Here is a 27440-nt window from a genome sequence, read left to right on the forward strand (position 1 = left end):
GGGTCTTATTGGTTAACGAGGAAGCTGTTCTCCCGGAAGTACTGTATTTAATAAAGTGTAAACATTAAGCTGATTTTCCGGGTATGGGGCAGGGACTCACAGACTCTGAGACCACACTCCTCACCTCCCTCCTTCCAACTCCTTGTGGCTTCCGCTCACCCAGCAGATTCGGTTCTTCAGCCCTGGAGGGGAGGAAAAGCCACTTCCTCTCCCCATTCCTTCCCCGTTCGCATGTGTCCAGCTCAGAGAGCACACTTTGAGAAATGGAGAAAGAAATCCGTACTAATGACTTGGTAATAAGTCAGATAGATTTCCATCTTTTTTGTTTTCAGCCAGATTGCAGAAGAACTTAATTAAATTGTCAGCTGATAGAGCATTAAAAGTAATTTTAGATGATAGATGATAGTACAATTTCTGGAGGGTAGCTTTGAAGAGTTCAAAGAATTGAGTGACATTGTTACCGCAATTTTCTTCCATTTCCATCTATTTATGTGGATGAATTCTCGAAGCACTTGAACTTATAAAACTGAAAAATAAGAATGGAATTGATACTGGATTCTTTTAATGTTTTAGCAACAAGTGATCTCTATCCAGAGACATATAAACTTGAAAAAACAAAGGAAGAAAAAGAAAAAGAAGAAAAGAGTGCCCATCCCACTAAAGATGCATTTTTCAATAAAATGTTATGTTCTTTCTTATAATTATCAAAATTTGTGAGACATTTTCATTTTTGTTCCATTATGCAATGGTAATTATTGTAATGATAACTAAATCCAGAAGTAATTATTCAAATGGTAGAGCAGGGTATTTAAAACATCACATGATATTTTAGAAAATTAAATTTAAATACATACCCATATTTATATTGTAGAGAAGTATAATGGAAATGCAAATTTAATGAGCAAAAGAAATGATGTAAAACTCCTCCTGTAAGAGAAGACTTTGTTCATGTAGTTTAAAAATAGTCAATGGATATCAAATCACTTTGGAGTTTAGGTTCCACTGGATCTATTTAAAAGAGAAAATATTAAGGCTTTACTTTGAGCTTCCAAAATGTACAGGACCTTTGAAATTATAGCCTTGCAATTAGTTAAATTTGTGATAAGACATTTGGATATTAACTTTAACATATGCAAAGAGAAACATTCATACCGTCATCATTCTTTCTGGAAACATATTTGAAGGTGCCGGCCATGGTGGTGGTGTATTTCCAAGTTCACCAGATTGGACGAACAGCACACAGTGGGAGGGCATACAGTTGTTCTAGCTCTTACTCAAAGCTCCTGAGGCTGGAGAAATATCATAAGTTACAAAGTTCAGATGGTACCTTCTCCACAGTACGTAATATCCTGGGATCGTTTCATAACATCTCAACTCTTTGCTACTTCCCTAGCTGGGAGGGAGTAGGTTTCCCTTGTCCCTCAGTCTGGACTAGCGTCTGACTTTTTTGGGCCACTGGAAGGCAATGTAAATGACACTTTAAAATTTGAGCCTGTGCCCTAGGAAAGCTGCACCTTTCCTTCCATCTTCTTGGAGTCCATCCTCTCAAAACCCCACCGTCCTGCGGAAGGAGCCCCAGCGAGTCACATGGAGAAGGTTCTGGTGGGGACCCAATTTGTCTCAGTCGGGGCCCAGCTCAGACTTGCCTGCCAGCCATGTGAGCGAGCCGTCTGAGGAGTCCCAGCTCAGGTGAGCCTCCAGATGTCCACAGCTCCTAGAGGATTCCACGTGGGACAGCAGAATGACCCAGCTGTGCCCATCAACCCTCGATCTCATGAGGAGACAGAGACCGTGAACGGTGGTGGTTGCTTTAAGCCCGTGTAGGATTCGCTCATTGCATAGCAAGAACTAACTGTGGGGTCCCAGTGGGGTCTAGGGCAGCACCCTGTAACCAAACACATGAATATTTCTGCAGAAAGATCTAGAGATAGTCACAATGAGGAACCACAGAGATGGTAAATAGCCTCACATCAGTTCATGTCAACTGTTCCCTTAAAAGTGCATTGGGTCACTTTTTAAAAAATATTTTATTGATTTATTTGACAGAGAGCGAGAGCATGAGCAGGGGGAGCTGCAGGCTGGGAGCCCAAGACGAGGCTCAGTTCTAGGCCCCTGGGATCGTGACCTGATCCCTAGGCAGGCACTTAACGGACTCAGCCACCCAGGCGCCACCCAATGTAATTTCTTTTCTCTTTTCTTTCTCTTTCTTTCTTTCTTTCTTTCTTTCTTTCTTTCTTTCTTTCTTTCTTTCTTTCTTTCTTTCTTTCTTTCTTTCTTTCTTTCTTTCTCTTTCTCTCTTTCTCCTCCTCCTCCCCCTCCTCCTCTTCATCTTCTTTTTGTTAGCCACATGAGTTATGAATAGAATGGTTTTTGGAGAATTTTGAACTTTAGAATTACGGATATGTACAACTCACAGGGTGAATTTAAATTGAAATGTGAATCTTAGTTTAAAGCCCAGCTGACATGCTCTGTTCTCCAGAAGCTGCCGCTGAAACACCTCTCACACATGCCCGGAAGCTTCATACTCATCCTTGCACACACAAGTGCGTTTCTTATAACTTTTGTATCTTTTCTTTAAAAAAAAAAAAAGATTTATCTATTTATTTGAGAGAGAGAGAGAGTGAGAGTGAGAGAGAGAGAGAGCGAGCGCACAGGAGCACGTGTGAGTGGGGTAGGGGCAGAGGGAGAGGGAGAGAGAGACTCAAGCCAAAACCAAAAGTTGAGGGGCGCCTGGGAGGATCAGTGGGTTAAGCTGCTGCCTTCGGCTCAGGTCATGATCTCAGGGGCCTGGGATTGAGCCCCGCATCAGGCTCTCTGCTCAGCGGGGAGCCTGCTTCCTCCTCCTCTCTCTCTCTGCCTGCCTCTCTGCCTGCTTGTGACCTCTGTCAAATAAATAAATAAAATCTTAAAAAAAAAAAAAGTCAGATGCTTAACGAACTGAGCCATCCAGGTCCCTCTCTGCACTTTCCCTGTTGTCACACTAGATCAGAAGCTCCCTCAAGGCAAGGGAATACTCTGTCTTCAGTAAATCCCAAATATTGGGCTTTGCATGGAAACACAACTACCAGGTAGAAACTTGTCATTCCTGATGATTCCAGGGTCTCATCTTTGCCATGTTATACAAATCTACAATTATCCTCTGCTTGTAGATGAAGAAACAGAGGTCCAGAAAAACTGTGTAAGTTTCCCGAAGTCACAGAACCAACGGATCCCACAGCCGGGCTTTAAACCAAGGCGGGTGAACTTTGCAGGACTAAAAATGTGATTTGCATTTTTTTAAGTTTGTTTATTTATTTATTTACTTATTTGGTAACCTCTACACCCAGTGTGGGGCTCAAACTCATGACCCTGAAATCAAGGGCCACATGTTCTTCCAACTGAGCCAGCCAGGTCCCCCCCCGCCGGCATGTTGAATAACCATCATCGGAGCTGCCTAACCTAACCAGTCATTTCTCAAGGGAGAAGCGGTTATATATGAACTTGTTTTTTTCTCTACAAAATTCGATACATTTCACAAATCTTTATAAAGCAGCAAAATACTGCCTTCGTCACTCAAGGGGATACAAAGACGATTGAGTAGTCATGAAAATCACTCTGAAGTCAAACACACAGATGTAAAAATACATATGGCTCAATTAATTTTGTTGAATTATGGAACGAACAAACTACCAGTTCGATTTCCCTGGCTCGTCTCTTAAGGAGCTCACAATTCCCTTTATTAAGAAAATAAAACACGTATTCATTAAAGTACCTGCTCTTGTGAAAGCAGGACAGTCCAATGAAAGCACAAGATAAAAGAAATATAAACTTTAATATCCATTAAAGTATGCCCAAATGATGCTTATCAGATGTTTGACCAAAAAAATACTGAAGACAGAGTATTCCCATATATATATATGTATATATATATATATTTTAAAGATTTTATTTATTTATTTGTCACACACTGAGTGAGAGCACAAGCAGAGGGAGCAGCAGGCGGAGGGAGAAGTAGCCTTCCTCATGGGCAAGGAGCACACTTCTGGCCTCGATCCCAGGACTCTGGGATCATGCCCCAAGCTGAAGGAGATGCTTAACCGACTGAGCCACCCTGACGTCCCCCAAAGTACATTTTTTCATCCGTGGCTATTATGTTTCCTCGTTTCCAGGACACTACAGACCATCTCAATGCTCTTCTTGCTCCCAGTTCTAAACCCCTTTCAACGCCAAGTTCATTCTAAGGTTTCTCCTGCTCCTCTTAATACTTTCTGCTGGTCAGGTGTTTGCAGCATCAACTATTCAGCCTGAACTGGTAATTCACCCCTTTTCCTCTTCTGCAAAACTCACCGGTTCAGAAATCTTCCCTCCTGGTGAGAAGCTTTCCGTTTTAGATCCCCGTCTGCTACAGAATCCAGGTTCTTTCTCTTCTGGGTATTTGTAAACCAGCAAAAACAACCAAGCACATCTAAAATGATGTGCCAGGGGGCTTCCAGGAGTTGCATCTGAACACGCATGACCAGTTTGCAGTGCACTGATATTATGACGAATCACACAGGAAGGATGTACAGTTCCGCAACATTTCCAAAGTCAGTAGGTTTTGTACCAACAACAAGCAGGCTCCTCATTTTGGGAGCAAACACTTCCACACCGAGCCTGCATTCCACTTGCTAAGTCATGCAAAACAAGAAGGCTCCGTTCAAGTATCACTTGAGGATTTCAAGGAAACTATGCTATTCTCTTCCCCTAAAACCCTTAAACCGTAATTGTGACACATTTGGATGATTTAGTAATAATCGCTCAGATGTAAACGCCTGGCAGCTTGATCATTGAATTGGAACAACTTTCCCTTCTTATCGAGAGAGAAGTTGTTAAAGGCTGAGATTTTCAGCGTATGGTTGTACGTGAATAAAGTTCATAGGAAGAAATGAGGCTAATACTTGTCTGTGTGATGTAGCTTCAACATGAGAGCGCGTTCTGCTACTTAAACAGTTAACATTGGGAGCGTGGTGTATAATGCATATTTAGGTCATATACTTAAGTGGTATTGTTGATAAAAGATTTTTTGGCCTTAAAAGACTGTTTCTGAAATAAGAGAAGTTTTCACATTAAAAAAAAAAAAAAAGGCCAGTTTGCTGCCGAATTCTATCGTGCTAAAGAACACCTGAAGGGCTCTACCTGTCTCTCGATGGTCTCATCCTAAAGGTGAATTGTGTTGATGGTAAAATCATCCCCTGACTTGTTGTGGCTCACCATTTCTGTGCCTGGCGGATGGCAGTGTGCCTGTGTCCGTGCCACCAATGGCCCGTACGAGGCCTGCACTCAGAGAGCACCTAGAGAGGCAAATAATAACTTTCACTTCTGGACGGTCAGTTCCACCTCTGCCCAGAAGTCAGGTCATAGCTGGGCCTCCCTTTCTCCCAGCTGCTTTCCGACATGAAGCGTGAGACCATCTCCCTGATAAGGTTGCTCAGAAAATTCAGGTCTGTTTGTAACTTCTCATCAAATATAAGTAATGCATTTTTTGAAAATAGTCAACTCCTAAAGGAAAGGGACCATAACTAGTCCACATGACTAGTTCACCAGCCCTGGCCCTCCTCCAGCACTGGGGATGTAGGCCGGACCTCAGTGGCCATGCTGAGTGGACCAGAAGCGCACGGGGCCTGTGCTCACAGGATGGGACCCCCACCCCCCACCCCCTGGCATTAGGTGGCCCACTCTGTGGTTGTTCTGAACTGAGCCCAGCAGTGGTCATACATTAACTGTATGGAGCTGCCAGGGGGCAAAAGACAAGATGGCATCACAGGCTGGAGACGGCCCCTTGATGAAGCCACTGGCTGCTCTCACACTTCGTGGGCAGCTAATTAGGCACACGTCGTTGTCATCAGAGGCCATTGGCTTTCTGCAGGGGGATTTGCAAACTCCTCTTACCTGTTCCCTGAGTCAGTGGCCCTAGAGAGCCTTGAGTGAACATCAGGTGGATTCCAGGGGCCGTTTGTGATGTGGATGGAGAAGAGTGTAGTGGGAAAAAGACGAGATGGAGTATTTCTAACCCTGGGGGTTTAGATTTTGAACAGAATAATCCAATCAGTAATGAGACTATCATTTTACATGTTGTATCCACGAGGATTAGGTCCCACCACATGTGGCAGGATGCCCAAACTGGCAGTGGTTTACACAAAATAGAAATGTTACTTGTCTCACCTATAAAGGAGTCCAGAGATGGGCAGTGAGGGCACACCTGGGTCTGCTCTCCTTAGTCTTTAAGACACAGGATTTGTCTGGACAACACTTTTGCTATCCTGAGAATATGTCCCATAACCTCAGCATCCTGGCTGAATGCCAGAGCTCCAACCATCACAGCCACAGTCCAAGAAGGAAGGTTACCTTCCTCTATTTAGAGAAACTTTCTGGAAATTGCACAAACACTCTAACTTACATTTCTTTCATCAAAATGCACGGCCACATTTAGTTTTGCTGGATGTGGCCAAGTAGTCATTTGGCTTGGTGGTGAAGAGATGAAGAAAAAATTGGGGTTTGGGAGGCACCTGAGTGGCTCAGTGGGTTGGGCTTCTGCCTTCAGCTTGGGTCATGGTCTCAGGGTCTTGGGATAGATCCCTGCATTGGTTGTTCTGCCTGGCACGGAGCCTGCTTCCCCCTCTCTCTCTGCCTGCCTCTCTGCCTACTTGTGATCTCTTTCTCTCTCTCTCTGTCAGATAAATAAATAAATAAAAATCTTTAAAAAAAAATAAAAAAATAAAAAAAAAATCAGGGGTGCCTGGGTGGCTCAGTGGGTTAAAGCCTCTGCCTTTGGCTCAGGTCATGATCCCAGAGTCCTGGGATCGAGCCCCGCATAGGGCTCTCTGCTCAGCAGGGAGCCTGCTTCCCCTCCTCTCTCTCTGCCTGCCTCTCTGCCTACTTGTGATCTCTCTCTGTCAAATAAATAAATAAAATCTTTAAAAAAAATTAGGGTTCCTCTTACTAGAATAATGGGGGAGTGGACACTGAGAATTTCTGCTGCATATAATTTATTCTCTTCCTTCATAAAATACTTGCATTAGGGACTGCTTTTGGAGAACAATTTTCTTTTTGAAAGCAATCATGTCATATAACCCTAGAAACAAAATAAATGAAGAACACTGGCCTATTCATTATGATGATATATAGAATTAAATCTTGGCTAGAAAGTACTTGAAATCTATAAAATGTACTAATTATATATTGAATCATCAAACTTATAAAGAACCTTGACTACTATAAAGATAACTATAGAATTAAAATAAGACTAAGCTATGTGGAGATACTTCTCATTACTGAAATTTATTTTGTTAGAAAAATAGCAAAAAATCTATGAGAAAATTATATTTACCCATCTAGAAGTTCTAAAACTCAAATCACGAAAGCATAATTTTTATGATTGCTTTGAGAATCGTGTCATAGAAGAATGAAACCTTCGGTCTCTGGAGAGGGGGTGACACTCTTTCTCCAGTGCCCCCCACACCCACCCCAAGCACACGCAAGATAAAAGTCTATATTTTGAATTCTAAATCTGGTCGCTATGACAATGGTCACAACAGGCCTCCATTTCATTGGGTCATGCAGGTTCCATTTGTTTTAAAGGGAAGCGTGTATTTTAGCCCCAGGGAGACAGTGGTGATGGATAGAGTCTCAGACTAGGGGTCAGAAGACTGGTTTCTATTCTCAGCTTCCAGCATTGATTTGTGTGGCTACAGGCTGGTTACTTAAAGTCTTTGGTTTTATATCTGCTTCCTACAAAGCTCAGCTACTTCCATGTGATTATCTGTTCCTCATAGATAGTAGGTATCAGAGAATTCATTATGAAAAACCCTTGAGGTCCTCACATTCTCAATGCCGACCATTCCCATTTTGCTCTGTGGTGGGGGAGGGTTCCCGGATGTCACTGAACCAGGTAGAGTCCATGTAGTGAGTACATTGGGAATGTTCTTTCCTGGACGTGTTCCTAGGTCCGGGCATCTGAGGAACCGCAGACGGGGCGGCTTAGAACTTCAAGGAATTATTTGGATTCAGATATACCCCAATTTTAAGAAACCTGTTTTGACCCATTTGCAGCCAAAATGAAGGGAGGCAGATTTCTTGGGATGCTTGGTGTGGAATTAGGCAAGACTGAGGGAGTTCAGCCGGAGCTCTGGGAAGTTTAATTCCAAATCTCAGATCTGGGGGGATCTGAAGGAAGAAAACCTAGGATTACCCACGGCTGGCCCGGGCGGCCACCCCACTCCACCACACAGATGTGTGCCCTGAGTTTCTCCTTCTCATTCAGAATGGACCTGCTGCCACATGTAAACACTCCGTGGCACTGTCACTTGCTCTATTGTCATGAAGTTCGGAGATAAAACTGCTCCTGCCAAAATGAACCAGCCCACGAACAACGTTCTCGCTCTCCCAGAAATTTTGAGACTGTCTCTATTTCCACGATTGGAAAACCAATCCTTTAAAATATTCTAAAAGTTCTGTAAAAAATGGGACTATATGGAGGGCCAGCATGATAACCAACCTGCCGAGAGCCTACAGCTGTGTGTGAAACACTGTGCCCGGGGTTAATGGGGATCTAAGTCCTGAGGACACTTGCAACCAGAACTGACATCACTGTGCATGGATTTTAAAGCGAGACCTAGAATGACTCTTACCCTCACCATGACTATTTGTGTGATTGCCAGCGACAGGAAAGGAAAGGAAAAGGGAGGGAGGAAGGAGAGGGAAAGAAAGAAAGAAGGAAGGAAAGAAAGAAAGAAGAAGAAAGAAAAGGAAGAAAGAAAGGGAAAGGAAAGAAGGAAGGAAGGAAGGAAGAAGAACCTCTCTAAGCCTGTTTCCTCCTCTTCAAAACGGAAGTAACGTCAACCTTCCAGGGTTGTGAGGGTTAAGGACTTAGTGGATAAAAAAGCACCAAGGCTTGAACATTATAAATTCTCCAAAAGGTTATTTCCTTTGTGTTCAGAAGTTGATTTGGCAGAAGCAGGAGGCACATTCTGGGCAGGTGGCACGGTTTTCTGCTCTTACCTGAACAACTCTGACTCCCTCCTCCCAATTTCTGTGAAACACAAAAAAAGTGAAATAAAAGCCCCAGTTCTCTAATCAGCGCCAAACCTTGTCAAACCCAGGCTGAGCCCAGACTTGGCCTTGCCCTTCATTTTCTCTTTCTGCTTCTTTGGAGGACCGTCCTTAGGGTGCTGAGGACACAGGACTCTGTGATAGAAGGAGAGAAGATTCCAGATGCGCTGGTGGGTTAGTTCTGCCATCTTGATAAAATCGTGAAAATGATCCCTCTGGTTTAAGAGCTTCAGGACACCATGCAGGACTCAGAAGGTTCCTGGACGTCCTGTCCCCCAAGCAATCTGCAGCTTCCATGCTTGCTCACTCCCTGATGCCAGCGTCAGATCTAGGGAGGCTAGAAGCTGATCTCTCCTGCTAGAAGAGAGAGCCCCTTAGCTGCTTTCTTTCCCCATCGCTTGACATGCTGGAGGAGCTCCAGGATTTAGGTTAATGAACATGGCTCGGAGAGATCCAAGACCCAGTTTAAACATGAGAGCCCCTTAACATCTGCTCCAAGAATAGGGACTGATTTCCAGATATCGTTCTTCCCAAATCCAGGAACGATGCGTTCCATATTTTTTAGCTACACAGCACACCCTTCTTCTAAAAATGACATTAATTTCACTTGGGAAAATACACAGATGCATGGCAATTACATCTCGAAGCAGCTGGAAAGAGGGGACACGCCTCTGCTGATCCTCTACCCACGTCCATCCTCCTGCCTTTGCACAGCTCAGCTCAGAACAAGGCACATATGTCAGAGGCTGTGGAAGGAGCTGGAGCCTTCTTTTGCCAAAATTCCTTTTAGAATACTGGCAAAGATCTCAAATGCCAGTGTGTAGGGGAGCGACGGGGAGAGATTTGTGGGTACATGTGTGTGAGAGGAAGAAAAAACGTATGTGAGATGATGAACGAGCCCTTGTGCTCCTTTGGAGCCTGTTCCCAGGGCGGGCAACGACCTTCAACTTGCCGGGTGCCTTGCTGGCCCTTCCTAGTTGAATGTTGTCGGTTGAGAATTCCGTCCAGGGTCAACCAGCCAACCTCAAGCCCATTTCCCCTAGAAACCTTTGCAACTCCCATGCCCAGCTATTTGAATAGCCGTCTCTCTATGTGTTCTCAACTTCCCCTGCAAACTGGCTACCCACACGTCTTTCTCTTCTCCGACACGTGGGAAGGCCAATGCATTTTCTTAATCTGTGCTTACACAGTTCTCTTAGACCACTAGACCCCATGGAATGCATATCCATGCAAAAGGGATCTTTATAATTATTCTTTCCCTGCTGGAGGTGGGCTGGGGGATAAAATATGCAAGTCTCCCCTTGTCTGTAAGACTATGAATTGTCATTCCTCCCAAGAAAGGTACAAGGATCCAAGACAGAAAAATAGGAAGGAATAGAGCATTTACACCCACAAGAGAAAGCAGCTCAGTCTCCCTCAAATTAACAAATTGCAAATTAATACAACAATACAGTGGGGATAAGTGCTCTGGAGAGAAGCTGATAGTGCCTCTGTGATGTTTTCTACCTGGGCAGCTGTGGATGAGTCATGGAACTCTCTAGAACATTGGTTTCTTTTCTTTTTCTTTTTTAAGATTTTATGTATTTATTTGATAGAGACCTCAAGTAGGCAGAGAGGCAGGCAGAGAGAGAGGCAGAGAGAGAGAGGAGGAAGCAGGCTCCCCGCTGAGGAGAGAGCCCGATGCGGGGCTCAATCCTAGGACCCTGGGATCATGACCGGAGCCAAAGGCAGAGGCTTAACCCATTGAGCCACCCAGGCGCCCCCTGAAGGCAGAGCCTTTAATCCACTGAGCCACCGAAGTGCCCTGAACCTTCGTTTCTTCATATGGAAAATGGGGAACATAAAAAACCAACCACACAGATATGTTGGAAGAACCACTATCATAGTACCTGGTATGACAGGTACGTTTGACAACCTAAATGATGATTATCAATGTCATTGGTAGAGGGTGCATTTGGTGCAATTGTTTTTAACTATGGGAACTGAAAGTGAACAAAATTGAGGGCAAATCAAGTAAAACAGTAACTATACTAATATAATAATAATAGCAGTGTTATTAGGGGATACGTAACCCTTTGAGAGCATTTGACTCTACACGCTAACAGCTTCCAAACTAGGTTCCATGTCATTTGAACCAGTGCATCATTTCCTGTGAATTTGTGTGAAAAAAATAATCTAAAAATGCAATGTGTATCCTGATTATAAAATTATGACAGTTAACACAGTGCATGGTTAGATGAATAAATCAATGCATCAGAATATAAAGTCTAGACACAAGACCCCCACTTGTGCATTCAACTGGCATGTGACCAAAAGTGACACTGCTGGTACAGGAGGGAGATATGACCTTTTTGATTACTGGGACTGAGCCAACTGGATATCCATCTGGAAAAAATGATTCTTCAGCCTTACATCACACTGAACACAAAAATCAATTACAGATGGAGTACACATAGAAATGTGAATAATAAAATAATAAATCTTTCAGAAGACACTATAGGAAAACACAGTCATGACTGTGGCATAGGCTTAGATTTTTAAAGACATGCAATATGCTAATCATAAAAAAAATGATAAATTGGAACTATGTTAAGATCGACAATGTTTGTCTATCCAGACACCATGAATGGATTGCAAGGGAAACCCTTGAAATGACAGAGCATTTTACAAACATGTGTCAGAAAGAGGACTTGTATCCAGCATAAATAAAGAACTTCTACAAATCATCAAGAAAACAAGCACACAACCCAAAGGACAAATGGGTGAAAAACTTAAGTAGGCACTTTAAAAGGATACTCCCAAGGGCAAAGAAACATATGAAAAGACGATGAAGGAGCAACAGGGAAATGCGCTTTAAGCTCAAAATAAGGTATCACCCAAATCCTGAGTCAGGATCTCAGACCTCCAATTCAAGAGGACAAAAACAGCAAGGGTTAGAAAGGATATGGGACAAGTGAGACCCTGGCAAATTCCACTGGTGGGAGCATAACTCCTTTGGAAAGCGGCTTGGCAATGATATTGGAAGTGGACCTACCATATACCCTGAGATCCGCAATTGCCCCGGGAGGCCATACACCCCGAGGACTGGGCTTGCTTGTTCATCAGGAGACACGTACAACCATGTTCCTGGCTGTGCTGTCTACAACAGCCCTGACTAGAAACTACTCAAGTGCCTCAACAATGGAAAGAAGAAACGAATTGCAGTATATGTGTACATGATGCCAGGCCAGGGAGCCTCATGATGGACAGTGACATGCACATGAGCATCACAAACACAACATGGACAAGAAGTCACAGCAGGTAAAGGTTCCTGCTTTAAAAGTCGGGAAAGTAGCTACTCTTGAGCAGAGGAAGGAGACAAGAGAGGATCCTCTGGTGCTGATACTGTTTCTTCAGAGTATTGCTTACCTGGTGTGTTCACTTTGCGAAAATTTGCTAATTGGAATCCTTAGGATGTGTGTGCCTTTCTGGGTGTGTGGTATGTCTCGTTAAAAAGTTTGGCCCCCCAACTGCAGTATGTCTGGAAACATATGTGCATGGGTACACACCCAATTTCATTAATACTAGACTTGGGAATAAATAGTCTTAATGTCCTTTGATGGTTAATTTTAGATGTCAACTTGGCTGGTTACAGGGTGCCCAGCTATTTGGTTAAACATTATTTCTGGATGTTTCTGAGAGGGTGTTTCTGCATTAGATTAGCATTTCATTTGGTAGATGTGAGTGGGCATCAACCAACCCTTCGAGGGCCTACAGAGAACAACAACAAGGCAAATGAAGACAGAACTCTCTAGAACCTGGTGTTTTGGGCTGGGACGCAGTCTTCTTCTGCTCTCAGACTGGCACTTTAATCATCAGCCTTCAGACTCAGACTGGCTTTCCCAAGTCACCAGCCTGCAGACAGCAGGACTTCTGAAATCACACGAGCTAATTCCTTATAATAAATCTATTTTTTTATCTATATCATTTTTGTCAACCATTGGCTCTGCTTCTCTGGAGAACCCTGACTAATACGTTCTCACATTAAATTTTCATGAGTTCTAGAATAGCAAACCTGCCCTAGAACTTCCTGCAGCCATCTGACTGCTACCCCACATGAGACCCCATTTTGGATGCCCTTGTCCCTACCCTACTTTACACTTGCAATTTCTTTACTCTCCGGTCACACAAGAGTTCTACCAAACTGCTGACCTGTGGAAGGCTGCCCTCCAGCCAATCCCAGATGCTGCAACTCCTCATTCAATGGAATCAGTAGGTCACAAATGGTTATAGATACCAGTTGAACTTGAAAGTTGCTGATATCATTACTCTTCCATGGGAATCCGAAGAGAAAAACTCACCAATATTTCCCATGATAACTGGGGAGGTACCAGACAGGTTTGATTGAGTACTGCTAGAGAAACAACCAGAAAAATCTCAGGGGCTAAGCGACAAAGTTTATTTCTTGTTCACACTGTCCATTACAGGCTCTGCTCATGTCAGTTACTCAGGGACCCCGGCTTCCAGGGGGAATAGGAGCATCAGAGAGTGACAGTCATCACATACCTGTTTTCCCCAGGTGTCATTCTGAGAAGAGGACCAGCTTCAGCACTGAGGGGCAGAAGGCCCCCCCAGTTAGCCAGGTCAGTGACCTCAACTCCAGTCCTCCATGGGTGACTGTTGTCACACTGGGTAATAATAGTCCACCCAGACAATTGTATTTGAATGAACTCTGCAAGTTCAAAGGGGCTTCTGCATGATCAGCAGTAACTTAGTTGCATTCTGTTCTGTTTGTCCAGTGGGGTCCCTTCAGGAACACCTACAGAAGAATTACCTAATCAAGATGTTAGGAGACCATCTCTTTCTGGAGATGCGAGGGGTTGTGGATTTATTAGCTTAAAGATAAGAAACAGTCAACAGCAATGAAGTAGGTGAGTTGATAATATGTAAATAGTCTTCCTCATTCTCCTTGGAGAGGAGACAAAAAGAAATCATTTCTTTAATAGCAGAGCCACCTTCAGTACACATTAGAAAGGGCTGACATTGCCTTTCATTGCCTAAGGAGGCTGTAGGTGTTAAGATCCTGGTGTCTTTGGATTAATCTCGGGATTCTCCCCAGCCCACCACCCGCCAGACTCGGGAACATGCAGTGCGGCTTCGCTCGTTATGTAACAGCAACCTCCTCTTCAGAGCAGTCCACTGAGCATATGCTTGGTCTCTGCGGATCTATAAACTTTAAAAGAAAACAAAATAAAAATGAATTTTTTTCTCCGCAGACAGTGGCTCAGTATAAGTTGTTAATTTTATCGGGTGAATTGTTTTCCCATAAAAGTAAGTTTTTGCATTTTCGAGAAACCCTCATGTTGCCTGGGGAATCTGCTAGGGCTGCTTCTCGATACTCACATAGCCTCAGTTTGCAAAGGGAGAGAAAAAGGTTGTAAGTCGCTTTGCTTCTCCTCCCCCGGAGTTCCTCACTGTGAAGCTGAGCTCCTAATGAGGGGCCAGGACGCTGGCTCTGAACTCCAGGTGCAGAGCTATTTCCGATAAGATTAAAAGGATGTTTTCCCCGAGCAGATATCATTCGCCCTGAACGTACTGTTTCCTAAACAAAGTGATTATACGCCAAATGGTGCAATTTATCTCGTGGGAGCCCAGTTGCTTGCTTCTGCGTTCCTGATATCGTGATTCGCTTGGGGACTTTTCCTGGTAATTTCTGTCTCTGTTTTCATCCCAATTTTCATGCTCTCACATCAGAAGAACTCGGCAGCTCTGGTTCTGCCAAGGAATTAGTTTCCATTGTGAATTCATTGTCTTTATTAGCAAATCACACTAAATACAGGCTTGGGAGCCGATGGTTTCAAATTTGGGGAAATTTGACTTCATTCCCCCCATGGATTTAAAACCCAGATATTATTATACTGATGCTTAATTATTGCTGCAACTTGTTTCCTGGTAAAATTGACCAACTCGACGTTTTTATTGGGGTAAAATAAAGATAATATAAAATTGACCATTTTAACCCTTTTAAAGTGTATAGTTCGGTAGTGTTAAGGACATTCACCATGGTGTGCCAACCAGCACTGCTGTTTAGTTCCAGAATCTTACTGACTAAAATTGGATGCTTCTGGTAGTTCAAAGAAATCTCACTTTCCAGGGAAAATGAATGTTGGTTGCCAAATGATTTTATCAAATGGTATTTTTTTTTTCCCCTAAATCGAAATAATTCCCAGAGCATCGGGACAGGAAATCATAGGGGTTTTCCTTTGGAAATCCCACCGACCACCCAAGTTCCCACTGCGCACTCCATTGAGAGCATCTCTGGGATGGCTACTTCCTGTTTCCCATGGAACAGCCACCTTGGCCCTAAGCCAGCCCCAGAGGGACAGCCCAGAGTGCCCTGCCTGGGGCACAGAGTTAGACCTAAAAGACAGACCTACATTAATTGGCCATGTGGGGAGAGGAGGGTCCCTGTCCAGGGACACCACCTGCCACCCCATCTGTCACAAGGATGCAGTGGTATGGCCTGGTGTCCCCTCTCCTGCACTGTCCAGAGGCCTAAGATTTGGGTAAGAGCAGTTGGGAAAGGTAAGAACTGAGTTTCTCTCCTTTATTTCACCTGAAGCTTTTCCTAAAATCCTGCCAGATAGTGCCAAGAGCTCTTCTTTCTGACACCCAACGGGGCTCAGAAGACATCTGGGTTTGACTGTAGAAAAAAAAGGCCAAGACGATGGAAGGAGCAGTTTTTCCAAATGTAACCTTTAAGGTCCTGAAATGATTTGGTCCTAGTCTCCCAACCCTCTGCTCCTGGAAAACCCTTAATCAAATCATAAACTCATCCGGCTGCTTTCGAGAAGAAAGGAAGAGTTTTTCATCTCTACTAGAACACTAGACTTCTGTAGTGTTCCCAGCGACAACCTTGAACCCTTCATCATCCTTATGGATATGAAAGCTAAAGAAACCTGTGTGGGTAAAATAATCCTTAATAATACTTAAAATACGAACTTCATTGGGGGATGGGTGTTGAGGAGGGCACGTGTTGTGATGAGCGCTGGGTGTTCCGTGCCACTGATGACTCGTTGAACACTGCGTCAAAAAGCAATGATGGGCCAGTGGTGGCTAACTGATCATAATAAAAAAATAAAATAAGCAAAATAAAATGCAAACCTTATAATTTTCTGGTAAAAACACGTTGCGATTCCCCGAGAGGAAAGCAGCATTTCTAGCTTCGCACCCACCCATGAGTCTTTCTGATATGCTCCGGCCCCTCCAGAACCACCCAAGGAAGACTAGGACCACATCAGTATTTGCTGGAGGAATAATACTGACAGTTAATAAACTAGGATGCCAAAGCCAGTTCTCACAGAACTTCTCTGCGGAAGTCAGTGGGGTAGTTGTTAATGAAAACGTGGTATACCTTACTCCGAAGACGGGGAGCGGGGGTACCTCAAGGGTAGTCTCACTAACACATCTGTTTTGTCTTACACTCACTCTCCCATTTTCCTGGCCCTCCTCCCCGACTGCCTCTGGCTTCTCCACCTTCAGACTCTCTTCCACCCTCTCACCCTTCCTCTGAGCCTTTCTCCAGCCCGCACGATTGTGCCCCCACAGAACTCGTTTGTTAAACCGAACCCCCAATGTAGTGGTGTCCGCAGGTGGGGCCTCACGGGAGGTGATTTAGGTCATGAGGGTGGGGCCCTCAGGAATGGGGTCCGAGACCCCAGACAGCTCCCTTGTCCCATCTGCCGTAGCGGGGGCACAGCGAGAAGACGACCATCCGTGAACCAGGAATCAGGTGCTCACCAGACACGGAATCTGCCAACGCTCTGACCTTGGGCTTTGAGCTTCCACACTATGAGGAGTGGCTGTCGTAGTTAGAGCCGCCAGTTCGTGGTGTTTTGTTATAGCAGCGGAACCGACCGAGACAGGCCTTTTCTTCTCCCTCTATTTAACTTGTCCTTGTTCCCTTGGAGCTTTCTCTTCCTCTTCCTCTCACTGTACATTTTGCCTCTTCTCCTCTGGTATTCGGACTTATTAAGTATCAGTCTCCCAGGCTTTAATTTTTCTCACCGAGTGTTGAAATCCCACGGGCGTTTGCACTGCGACAAAGAACAGACTCTTTTTTACTTGTATGTGGGGCAAAAAGAGGACAAAAGTTCTCAGGGATGGCCAGTGGCCCTTGAGAAGGCGAGGAGTGCCTGGCAGGCTCTCGGGGATGTCCCACTGCTTCTGCAGCCCACAGTGGCCTGGCGGTCTCTCTCCGCCACCCGAGCAGCAACAGCAAAAAGTTGGCCAGTTCCCAGTAATGGCGGTGAATTGGCCTGCCGCCCGCCGCTGCTACTGCATGAAGAGAAACAGAGGATTCCCAGGTGGTGTCTGACTTTCCGTAGGACACCAGGTAGGTGCCTTGTGAGGAACGAAACTGTTACCCAGGCTCTGCTGTTCCCGTTCTGATTTTCTGTGCAGTTACTGTGGAACAACATATGTTCAACTGAGGGTACCAATGCGTTGGGCAGAGTACAATTCCGGATTACTACACGAGGAGAAATCTTACGATTTATTTCCCAAATTAACAAAAATTAGGGTGAGACTTATTCCTGGTGTTTCTATGGGATAAGCAATGTTTATCTTCCTCCTTAATTTGAGTAACTGACAAAAATTAATCAACAAAGTCAGCACTGCTCTGTCATACTGTCCTGTTCTGAGCTCATTTAAAGAAAAACGGAATAATGATAGAGAACTGGAAAAGGATAGACTGCCCACCATTCCTACTTTCTTATTTATTTATTTATTTATTTAATTCAAAAAATTTTATTTTATTTTTATTTTTATAAAGGTTTTATTTATTTATTTGACAGACAGAGATCACAAGTAGGCAGAGAGACAGGCAGAGAGAGAGGAGGAAGCAGGCTCCCCGCTGAGCAGAAAGCCTGATGTGGGGCTTGATCCCAGGACCCTGGGATCATGACCGGACACGAAGGCAGAGGCTTTAACCCACTGAGCCACCCAGGTGCCCCACATTTTTGTTTATTTTTAATTTCTTTTTGGTGTTCCAGGATTCATTGTTTATGCACCACACCCATGCAATACATGCCCTCCGCAATACCCACCACCAGGCTCCTCCAACCCCCCAAAACCCTCAGTTTGTTTCTCCGAGTCCACCGTCTCTCATGGTTCATCTCCCCCTCTGATTTCCCCCAACATTCCTACTTTTAAATATTTGAGTTTTCAAGTTCTCCAGATAAGCTAATTGAGGCAGAATCTTAGATAAAATATGAGAAAAAATGTTTTCTGCTAATATCACAGACATTTGTACTGTTTTCTTTTCAACATTTGTAGAAGCAGCAACCGTTCATTTGTTTTCTTGGTTAACAGATTAATTTGCCTCCTTTGTGCGTTCTGCTGTTTTCCCACTCGGTCAGCTCACACGTGCGTTGACATAGTGTTTTCCCCTTCTGGATGCTCAAGAAATATGATTGGATGCTAAGCCTACACGTGATTTCCAGATGCCTTTCTTTCCCTCCTGCTGGTTCCTAAGCTCTTACCAGGGAAGGTAAGCGAACGTGTCGTTAGGCAAGGGCTCTTCTCCAGTAAGTGTAGGTGGGTGAGGGAAGGTTGAATAGCAAGAGAACAAAAGGGGAAGAAAATAGCATACTTTGCCATTTCTACCACCTTTGCTAAAAATTTTCTTTTGAAGGTATAAGTTTATTTCTTTCAAATAAAAAGCTTTGTTGAATAAAAATATTCTTAAAATTGCCATTAAGTGCGCCATTTTGTTCAAGATGAACCCATTAAACATTTTCTTTATTATAATGAAACCTCATATGCAGCGATTGGAAACATTTGTCCCAATGCTAAGAATTAGCTATCAGCTTAGCATGAACTGGCAAGCCAAAGAATAGATGTATTTTTCTAAGCCCCAAAGAGCTTATTTTTGTTTTGTTCTGATGCTAAGGAAAGGCAGGTGGCTCACACCCAGGATGGTCCCTTTGTGTTCTCAGAATAAGCCTATTCCGCCCAGCTTTGTTCACGTCTACAACTGTCGTCCTCACCAGACCGACGACTGTGCGGATTCCTAAAACCAGACAGATGACCTGCGGAGGAGCATGGAGGAGCAGGAAAAGGTCAAGACGGCGTGAGTGAGGCATTCCACAGGAGTGCACCTGATTAGTGGGCCATTATGAAGGAAAGCTGGTCACGTCGCCTCCCAGCTCCAACCACGAGAATCCAGATTGTTGCTTTCGATTACATGACCTGCGAGTTAGATGTTTATCTGCATGGTCATCTGTGAGGTTCTGTAACTTGTGACTTTTTAAGGCCACAGAAGGATCAGCTGATAGTATCTGAGCAGTCACGTAAACAGAAAAGTACCTACAGTTTGTTAAGCAGAAGAAAGCCGGCTGACCCCTGATTGGCAGGCCTGGACAATAGGTGTGTCACCTTTCCCAGCACTGCAGGAAGCGAGGAGAGCCTGTGTGAATTCTCCGGATCACTCAGGCCCCGGGGTACGGACGGGATCCCAGCACGAGGGAGGGACAGTCATGACAGCGTTGCCCATTTCCCCATCAGGCCGGTTCCTGCCCAGTTAGCTCTACATTTAAATACCAGATGACATATTACATTTCTAATACGGTGCATGTTTTGGAAGAGAGTGTGATGGTTCTTGGACCAAAGCTGAAGAACACAGATTTAGAAATGCTACACGCAGCTTCAGTTTCCCACGGCGGCCGTTACTAATTACCACAAAGTCAGGGTCTTAAAACAACAGGCATTGATCATCTCACCGGTCGGAAGCCCCCAGATCCATCTCACGGGGGGCAGGTCAGTGGGCTGGTGGGGCTCCCTGCTCAGCCGGGAATCTGCTTTTCTCTTTCCCGTTGACCCCTACTTGTGGTTGGTCTCTCTAGTACTCTCGCTCTCAAATAAGTAAATAAAACCTTAAAAAAAAAAAAAAAAAAAAAGAGAAGTACAGTTCTTTTGGTTGCACTTTTAGGGACCGGAAATTGCCTTGGGAGGTGGCAGGTACTCAGAGGATATTAGTAACCAGACTCCACATAGCCCTAGAAAGTTTCCTTTAGGGGCGCCTGCGTGGCTCAGTTGACTAAGTGGGTGCCTTCGGCTCAAGTCATGATTCTGGGGTCCCGGGATCGAGCCCCGCATCGGGCTCCCTGCTCAGCAGAGAGCCTGCTTCTCTCTCTCCCTCTGCTGCTGCTCTGCTTTCTTGGGCTCTCTCTCTATCTCTCTGTCAAATAAATAAATAAAAATCTTTTTTAAAAAAGAAAGAAAGAAAGGAAGGAAGAAAGTTTCCTTTAAAAACAAAACCACCTCTGATGTGTTACAGGCTAAATTGTGTCCCCTCCCTTCACATGTTAAAATCTGAACTCTCCAGGACTGGGAAATGTGACTGTATTTGAAGTTGGGCCTTTAAAGAGGTGATTAAAGTCAAAGGAAGTTTTGTAGGTGGGCCCTCATTCAGTATGACTGGTGTTCCTACAAGATGGGGAGAGTAGGTCACAGACAGGTACAGAGAGAAGACGGTTTAAAGATCCAGTGGGGAGATGGATATTTGCAAGCCAGAAAGAAGAAAACCAAGGCTTCAGGAAACCAATTCTGCCAAACCCTTGATCTTGGCCTCTAGAGCTGTAAGGAAATAAACTTCCGTCATTTGAGTCATTGATCTGTGGCTCTAGGAGCCAATGCAAGCTCCAGGCTTTAGAAGATGTGGAAAGTGGGAGCAGCCATAATCATTAGCAGCCAGAGCTCACCCTGCCCATGGCCCAAAGCACTGGCCCAAGGAAGGCATCCGGACCAGCCACCAAAACAACATCTACCACACGAGGCACGTTCCGGTTCTAGAAGGGGAGTACAGATGCTGGACGGTCACATAGTGAGAGAGCTTGTCACTGCCCTGAACTAGGACACAGACTTGCTGTGCTACAGGGAACTTCTGAAGTTCAACCTTGAAACATCGTTGTGGGCAGAGTATCTTTGCCTTAGAGAAACCCCCACGTCCGCATGGCTTTGTCATGGCGGACAACGGGCTTTCCTCTGGGGTCTCGGGGTTTTCATTCTTTCCTCTACCCTATGTGTCACCTGGAAAAGTCATGGAATTCCTAAAACAACATGGAGAAATAGGTCATGTTTCCTTCCCCCTCTACCTAGACCCTTGTGAGAGCAGAAGCTGTCTAGTTATGAACTATCACATTTCCTTTGTACTTAATCCTCTCAAATCCTGGTGGCAGTCACTGTCCTGCTCCTCACTCCCTGCCAGATCCATTATGATCTACAGTTTTCTGTTTTCCACCCTGGTGCTCCTGTCCCTGGTAGGGGTAACAGAGAAGGTGTCCTCTTCCTTCAGAGATCCGTCCCGTCAGTGCTCTGGTACAAACCACGTCATCCAGCCATTCTCACGATTTCCCTGACCACACATTCTTGGTAGCAAAGATTCTTATTTTCCATTTCTCCTGTGATGTTCCACCCCGTGTCAAGCACAGAATGAATAATGGAAACAATGTTCACCTTTACTTTCCGTGCTTGATAGAACTGTAGTGGCTTGTAGCAATTCGCATCAAAAGGTGAAGGGACAATAAGACATTCGATTTAGTAATCAAAGCGGTGGCTGGAACAAGCCAGAATGCCAACTTTTGAACTAATATTGACACAGTGGTAGAAACCAACAGTGACTCAGGATATGTTTTTAAAGCAGCTTAATGTTTTCAGCTGCGTTAAGACGCCCGACAAAGAAATACAAGCGTTGAGAGTTTTTGTTTCGATCAAAGCTGGAAAAGTTCAGAGTGTTTTTTGAGTAAAGAGTCTTGATGTGGTCACAAAGAGAGGTCTGCACACTCATAAGCAATTTCTCTGCAAGAACGCTGCATGACATTGCCGTGTGTTCCATGAACAGTTGGAAGCATCAACCCCATCATTGCACATGGCGGCTCTTCAGTAAATGGGAATTCAAGGGCCGACCCCCGGCCTTAGGTTGTGACCACCAGCTGGATTGCAATCGGGAACAGATTTGCTTCCCCTGTATTTTTTGGCATGCTCTTTTCCCAAGGGATGCACTTCCTGTTGAACTCCTATCCCCCGTACATGCAAGGAAGCCAATGGCATTATTGGTCCTGTGGCCCTTTTCTCCAAACTTGTCTCTTGCACTGAGCTTCCAGTCCTCCATGGCCTCACCCCACTAATGAACCTGCTTAGGACAGCCAACACACAGACCCATCATAGGTGCCTCTGGGCATCTCTGCACAATATTGTCGGCAGCTCAAAACTCTTTTTATCTGCCTACTTGGGGTCACGTTATTCACCTGCATTCTTCCAATAGCTCTGCATGGTTCCTAAACGGGTTCGGCTCTTTACTCTACCTTTTTCAGTGCAATCCATTCCCGGTTCTTCTGGGTCCTCAAGGGATGGAAGGATGAGGGGTCTCTGTGGAGACTCTTTTACAAGGGCACTAACCCCCCCTTCATGAGGGCTCCACCAGCATGATTGATCTAAGTGCATCCAAAGGCCCCACCTCCAAATACTACCATTCTGGGGGACTAGGATGTCCACATACGGATTCTGGGTAGATACATACATTCAGACTACAGTAGCCCCTTTCCTTGTGGAGCTAACATTCTGGTAGGGGCTGGAGAATTGGTAGGGGGAGGAAGGAGGTAGAGTTTTCTGTGAGTCCCACTTCCCCAAGGCAGAACCGAGAGGACTGGAGTTCCCAGCTCTTGGAAGTGGAATCCCCAATGTTTCCAGGCTCCCCCAAGCTGGTCTTCACACACACAGGCTCTGCTTTGGGAAGAAGCAGCCTAAAGAAGGAGGCTGCTGGGAAATCTACTTTCGGTAGAGATATCTAGCTCCTGGAGCTGCAGTACTTGCCTGGGTAGTCCCGGAACAGAAGGGACAGGGGACCCGGGGCAGCAACTGTGGTAAAGCCTGGTGGCAGTGCCAATGGTAATACTCCCAGCTGAAGGACAGCAAGGTCCCACTGCCTGGCCATCCATGGTTGTGCATGGTGCAGGGCAGTTTCTAGAAGCAGTGAGCTTAGTTCTCTAGATGTCTCAAGGATACTGTGGGTCTCCCAGTCTACTCTTTTCTGCTAAATCTATCTCATCAGCTGCTGTTACTTGCAGCTAATCACCTGGTCTGATCCTGGCTCTCCTATCCTTAATGATACATGTCCTCAGGGTCTGTATACATAAAAACAATGATGCACTTTTATATTTAAGAACGGAACTCAAACGAATGGAAGGAATGGAATGGACAGCTTAGAGCCACACTTTCCCATTAACCACTCCGTACGCTTCCATGGCTTTGTATCCTCCACCATAATTTGCTGAGCATGTCCCTCCGACAACTTACATAAAGAGATTTTCCTATTCTAACTCTTATATCAGGTAGCAGTGAAAACCCGGACCATTTATCTTTACGAGCTCACATCACGGTTTTTGTGTAGGTTACTAGCAGGAAAATTGCTGGATTATCATACATACATATTAAAAATTTTAATATGGGAAACAAAATTATATTTTAAAAGGTTATACTAACTCATACTCCCACTACATATGCACGAAGACACCAGTTTTTCCCATTCTCTCTAGCACTTAATGTGAATGATCTTTTTTATGTATGTATGTATTTATTTATTTATTTATTAAATATTTATTTATTTATTTGAGAGAGAGGAGGAGGAAGAGAAAACACGTGAGGGCGGGAGCATGCGAGCGGGGGCAGCGGCAGAGGGCACGGGAGAATGATCATGAGAATCGTCTTTTTAGGTGTTGGCATTTTGAAAAGCTGAACTGCGTCTCATTTTAATTTATACTTTAAAAATTACTAGTGAGATTGAGTCTATTTTCACATATTTACTGGTCATTTCTTTTTTTTAATTTTATTTATTTTTAAAATTTCAGTGTCCTAGAATTCATTGTTTTTCCTCTGTTTTGAATATTCACACTTTGTCTATTTTTTACCTTTTTATTAATTAGTAAAGATCACCTGATAGTCTTTATTGTGTATATCTATATATAACATATATGCCACACAGTATGCAATTTGTATACATTGTATTGTAAATATTTTCTCTGAGCCTCTCATTTCTCATTTAATGTAATTTATAATATCTCCCACGACACCCATTACAGAAAAGTTTTAATCCACACTTGCTGGAATGTTTCAACATTAGGGAATCCAGCAACATTGTTCATTATATTAATAAATAATTTGAGTAAAGAATTATTATTATATTCTGAAAAAAATTTGATCTATTTGAGAAGGTAATTGTATGGTTAAAGACTTTAAGTAAAATAAAATTACTAATTAAGTACTACTAATAAAATAAAAACTCCCTAAAATGATTTTTAAATGATACCACAGATCATTATAAAACACGATAGGAAATTTTAAAATCCTGAATCCTTCCTTACAGCAGTGTGAAACAGGACAAGGCACAGGGTACCTCCCACTAAAATTCAATCTTATTGGGAGGTTTTAGCTAATGCAATAAGACAGAATCAAGTGAATTGTCAAAATTTTAGAAAAGAGGTGAAAACAGTACAATTTTCTGCAGACAATATGATCTTATACCTAGAAAACTCAGGAGACTTAACTAAAAAGAAAACATCTTTGAACTAAAAACAAAACAAAACAAAAAAATCCCAACCATGTGAAGATGTCACTATGTGAGATAAATATTGGAAAAACTTAACAACTTTCTTAGATATTAGTAACAACCAATTCACAATGAAATGTCAAAAGGTTCCTTTCATGACAGTTACTAGGACTATAAGATGACCAAAAATAAATTTATCAAGGATGTTATAAGATTGGAATAATACTAGAATACATAAGACTAGAATACATAGGATACTAGAAAATGTATATAGAAAAATATTAATATTTTTACAGAAGACATAAAAGAAGGCTTTGGTAAATGAAGACAGGTCATATCCCTGAATGGGAAGACTGAATGTCGTAAATGCTTCTCATATCAGTTTGTAAATTTTGTGCAGCTATATCAGTTTGTAAATTTTGTGCAGCTTTAATCAGAGTTCTAATGGTTGTTCATGGTTCTGACCTTGCTTTTGGAATTAGACAAATTGATTATATGTTTTATATGGAAGAATAAACTTGATCATTTCTGAGAGTGTTTTGGAAAAGAGCATTGTAGAGAGTTTATTTTCTAGATACTTAAATGTATGTTAAAGCTACTCTAACCAAAACATTATGGCATGAGAATAGACAAACTAAGCAAAACAGAACATAGAATCCAGAAACTAATCCAAAAATATTTGAGTTTTTGATATATGATAAATGATATTTGGACACAGAGCTTAAAAATTTAAACAATTTTTTAAAGTATATATTTGCATTTATGAAGAATTTTAAATGATTTGAAGATGGATTAAAGATTTAGATGAGTTCGCCTGGGTGGCTCAGTGGGTTAAAGCCTCTGCTTTTGGCTCAGGTCACGATCCCAGGGTCCTGAGATCGAGCCCTACATTGGGCTCTCTGCTCAGTGGGGAGCCTGCTTCCTCCTCTCTCTCTGCCTGCCTCTCTGCCTACTTGTGATCTCTCTCTGTCAAATAAATAAATAAAATCTTCAAAAAAAAAAGATTTAGATGAAAGATAAAATCCATTTAATGACATCATAAGACATAGGAGCGATGTTTTTTCTTTTTAACCGTTGAGTGGGGAAGGTACTCCCAAATAAGGCTGATAATTCCGATGCCATACAGAAAACAAAAGAAAACAAGCCCACGGTCTCTTTGATTATACATTAACCCCATCCCTTTACAGATTTGGATGTAAAGCTTAATAAGTGAGAATGAGTAATTCATCCCATTCCACTCAATTCCATGCAGGCAGAGAATAAAGTGCTACTCAGGTGTCCAGAATGCTTTAAGTGGTGTAAATTATATGCTTTTCTTTTTTCCAGTGGTTGTTAAACTTTAATGAGCATAAAAGTTACCTGAAGGTCTTGTTAAAACAGTTACTCAAGCCCCCTAGTTTCTGGTTTACTACATGCGTTAGAGCCTGAGAATGTGCGTCTCTAACAAACTCCCAGGTGATGCTGAGGTCGTGGGTGCAGCCTCAGAACAATCCTTCACTCTGAAACTTCCGTATGCGAACAACAATGATGCTAATCTAGATCCTGGGTTGGGTGTCTCCATAACACACACTGTACTCCCACTTATTTTAGGGGCGCACTCATGTTACAGAGCAGAGAAGACTTAGATCTAGAGATAAGTAGATAAGTACCAAGATTCAGGGCGAACCCCCTGCAGAAACAGAGTCATCAGGTCAGGCTGAGGCTACGTAAAGGCGGCATGATTAAGATTGTTCACGTAACAAGAGAAAGTTAAATATCGAAGAGAAAGGCAGAAAATTCTCTTTGCCAGAAATTTTCTTCTCCAGAAAATCAATGAGAAAAATGGCTAAAATGGTCAGAATTGGCTTTTTCAGAACTCTTGAAATTAACCGTAGGCATGGAGCAATCTGAGGGGTGTATTGAACAATAACCAGCTGAATTTCAGATCCGTGAGCTCCTTGCATTTGACTTGCCCACTCCCATCCTCTGCTCTCCAGATCCACAGTAACCACATGAAACCGAAGCTGTGTTCTACTGAACCTGGCAGCCACTGGAGGTGACAACACAGCTGAAGCTTTTGCAAAGCCTCAGTTCTAAAGAACTGCCTGCCCCTCCCGTGGTTCTGTGAAAGCCCGTACCTGCCAAGCTCTCCGTGTCTGACCTGACTTAGAGCATGCCCAGCGTGAAGAGCCTTCTCCCACAGGGATATTTGTTGGAAACCATTAGTGGGACATGGTTAACTTTTAATTGCCTGAGGTGGTGGTTCCAGTGGACCTAAACCACAGGCTGACCAAAGCTGAGAGGAAAATCCAGGAAATGACTTCACAGGGGCTTAGAAAAGCTCTTATGTGTTCCTGGGAATTTAGAAGCCCCGTGCGTGATAGAGCTGTGCACATGTCCTGGTTGTGTGCATGCTAGGGAAAAACCTGAGTAGGTCCTGAGCTGACCCTGAAGCTTTGCACAAGCAGGAAGGGAAGGCCAAGGCGACGTCGCCAGCTTTCTGACTGCGCCAAAGGACTGGCCCCAAACACGTGCACAGCCTCTGGCAAAAGCGGGGCGGGGGCGCTTATTGGTTCCAGGTATTTGAGGAAATCTCCGTCCAACCCTTAGCCAACCACCGAGCCGAGTAGAGATTTCAGTAGCCGCACAGGAACAAGAACACAAGTTTTGGGGGGTGGAATTAGCACAGAAAAGTCATTAAACAAACAGTAACTACTGCAACCAGGAGCAATGACAAAACATCAGGATGAAGGCAGAGAAATATCCGATTTTCAGAATTGAAACATGGTATTATTTTAAATGTCTGATTTAC

Source organism: Mustela putorius, unplaced genomic scaffold, assembly GCF_011764305.1.
Source record: "Mustela putorius furo isolate JIRA1106 unplaced genomic scaffold, ASM1176430v1.1 tig00000589_pilon_pilon_pilon, whole genome shotgun sequence".
NCBI classification, from domain to species: Eukaryota; Metazoa; Chordata; class Mammalia; order Carnivora; family Mustelidae; genus Mustela; species Mustela putorius.